The sequence below is a fragment of the Egretta garzetta genome, unplaced genomic scaffold, assembly GCF_000687185.1.
Source record: "Egretta garzetta isolate BGI_Z169 unplaced genomic scaffold, ASM68718v1 scaffold231, whole genome shotgun sequence".
NCBI lineage: Eukaryota > Metazoa > Chordata > Aves > Pelecaniformes > Ardeidae > Egretta > Egretta garzetta.
This window is the reverse complement of record NW_009258727.1, coordinates 447,917-451,015: the sequence shown is the minus strand read 5'-3', so window position 1 is coordinate 451,015 and position 3,099 is coordinate 447,917.

Sequence of the window (3,099 nt, the reverse complement as noted above, 5' to 3'; positions counted from 1 at the left end):
GCGGCTCGAATTTGCTCGGGTGAGGGAGGGTCTAAACCTCATCCTTCCTAACGAGAGAGTGAAGTTAAGTGAGTTTGATTAGCAAAAATCAAAGTGCAGACTTTTGGTTAGGTTCTGCTCTTGAGCTGGGAAACCTGAATTCTGCTTCAGGTCAACTTGAGGTATCTGCTGTGCCTGAGGTGCTTCTGTGTGTTGAACCTGTAACCTGCCAGATGCTTCAGACCCTACTCGGTGTTTTAACTTCACTTCCCACCCCTTCATTTATTCCTGTAACTGTTATTAAATGAGTACCGAGGGGAAGTGTGGCTCAGACTTCTTTTTACGGAAATCCAAATGAATTGGTGGTGTGAAGTCACCGTGAGGCATGTCAGTGAGCTAACCCTAATGTAAAACTCAAATTAAAAAATTGTTGCATAGTTTGTCGTGGCTGGAAGTTCACAGGCAGTGCAAATACAAGCACTCTGCAAGGAAATTTTTTGTTTGTCTTTTTTTCCCTTTCTTGTTCCTCTTCATTTGTCTTATTATTAGGCTAAAAGTAGAGTCAGTGATTCATTCAGTGATCTGTTTCTTGGACAGTTAGTCATCTGCCAATTTGTGTTAACTTTCCACTTTGTTCAGAAAGTGAGTAATGCTTAACGTGCTAATCACCAAATTCCAAGCTTAAAAAGCTGTGAGCATCATTCCAATCATCTCCAAACTTTCTCTTCAAAATTTTTACCATTCCTCAAGATCAAAGCCGGTAAGGTCTGGCATGCGGCGTGGTACAGCTACAGTCCAGCTGTTTTGTCTAGCCCCAGTTATTAAAGCAAAACACAAGGTTGCAAATGTAGTGCGCAAGTTCTGTTGTACACCAACCCCTGTATCACTTAATCAGTGTAATGCTGCTTGTTTTTCTTCACAGCTCCTACTTTCAACAGATAAATGTTGCCTCCTTGTATTTCCCTCCCTTCCTGGGCTGCCACGACTTTGTTAATTTATATTGTTCCCTACCTCAACAAATTGTGATGCTATCAAGACTAATTTAGTGAAAATGGCTTGCAAGGAAAGCTGGAATTGGCATTAGCTGCCTGCTGCAAATATTTCTGGTGCGTTTCATGATTCTTTTCAGTGAAAAAAAAAGATTGTGCTGTCGAAGCGTTATCTATATAGAACTTGAAGCTATAAAGCCTTCCTATAGCGATCGGGTAGATATTTTGATCTCAAGGTGATGCCAGTCATTTCTGAAGATGAACACGGTACTTGTTTGAATCACTTGAGAATTTTTTAACTACTTTTTTCTTTCTTACAGAAACTGGAGTAGCGTAAAGAGTAACAAGGTCGGTAATGTCACAGGAGAACTTTATAGGACCAAAGTCTTTACAGTCTGCTCTAAAATAACATGAAAGGGCTGACTACCGTGCTCAGCAGCAAAGGAATTTCAAAGTGCAGGAGAGACTTGAGTGCTGCGGGGAGGGTGTGCGTGCACGGGGAGTGGGGTGAGGTGGGGGTGGTAAACATGGGTGCCAAAAGGCGTTCTCTTGGCCCAACGCTTTCCTTGTTCCTTCCGCAGGCACCCATCGCCCTTGTCCCCCCCTGCAACTTCGGTCTGTTCCTTGCAACGAGGTCGTCGTCTCTGTGTCTAATTATCCTGCGGTGCAGAGGGTTTTAGGGTGTCCCTGGTGCCACAGTTCTGTGAACAGCCAGTGCAAAAGCCGGTGGATGGGAAGGAATAGCCTTGGGTTTGGGGTCTGTAGGCAGCCCGCGGCCACCTCCTGCCACAGCATAACAGGGTCAAAGCAGAAGTCTGTCGTCCTCTGCTGTTGTCAGAATAAGAAAAAAATTATTTGTTCTAGAGGAAAAAGTAGGGGAAGATCCATTTCCCCATTCCTAGAATCCAATCCCAGTCCATGTAAGTACCTAAAACATCCCGGTAGCCGTGTTCCAGTGTGAAGAATTATGGCTTCTGAAAGGTTTTTCCTTGCACTCTTGACTTTGCACACCAGCGAGCTTGGATAGGGCCGTTAAGCTTTGGAGAAACAGCCACCCTGGGGATGCTTATTTGAACATCAGCCTTTAAGATTTTCCCATCCTGATTACCTGCAGATTTTCCAACATCAGCAGTGTTAATGCAACTTGCCTCTTTAGACTGATTGCAGCTATCGTATTTCAAAAATTGTTTCTTGTTCGGTCTTAGTTTCAGCTGTTGAGCTTTACTTCTCAGGAGCGATGCTGGATCAGAATTTGAAGATGTCTTGGATATGGCTGCTTCTCAGTTGGCTCGAGTGTGAGCAGAGCTTTCACCTGCTTTTGGTTGAAAGGCATCCAGGAGCCAACCTGTATGAGTGCTGCTCCCCTGCCTGATTTCAAGCAAAAAAAATTAAACCACGTAGGATTGCATATGGAGGGACCCAAAAGCTGTACCAGAATAGCCCAAGAAACTCTCTCTGTAAAATTAGGGTATTACGAAATTGGTCGCTTGTTTTCCAGGATCAAAATTTCCACCTTCCTAGGGGGCATTGAACCCACGAAGGCGGCTCTGCTGCCCACCGCAGCCCCTTGCGCTCGGTGGTGTGGGCAACCGTGCCTATGGCTCTCCCGCACTCAGCGGAGAAGGAGCTGCTGATGGGCGCCCGGCTGGCGGAGCCATGGGCTGCCAAACCCCCTCCGCTCTCCCCTACCCCGCAAGGGATGTCTCTGCCCACAGCAGCGTTGCTTTGAGGTTTCTGATTTAAACCTTCAGAGCATTATGAAGAAGCTTGTCTCCTTGCTAGTTTGGGGGTGGGCAGGGAGAAGAGCAGGGGCTGAGGTCAGCGGTGCAGCTATGGGTTGGGTTCGGTGCGCTCCGTGCATGTGCGACTGGAGCAATGGCTGGTTCATTGCCTGAAGATGTTTTGGGTTTCGGGTTTGGTTTTTTTGTTGTTGTTTTTGGTTTTTTTGGTTTTTTTTTTTTTTTAAGGAAATAATCTGCCCAGAGGTGAGAATTGGTGCCGTTACGGTGGATTATGAGTAAACCAAAATTGCGAGGAATGCCTTTGCTTTGCAGCCTTTCACTCCCGACCTCCGGCGGTCAACGCCGGGCGGCAGACCTCGAGCACTGAACGGACACCGGAGGAGACGGGC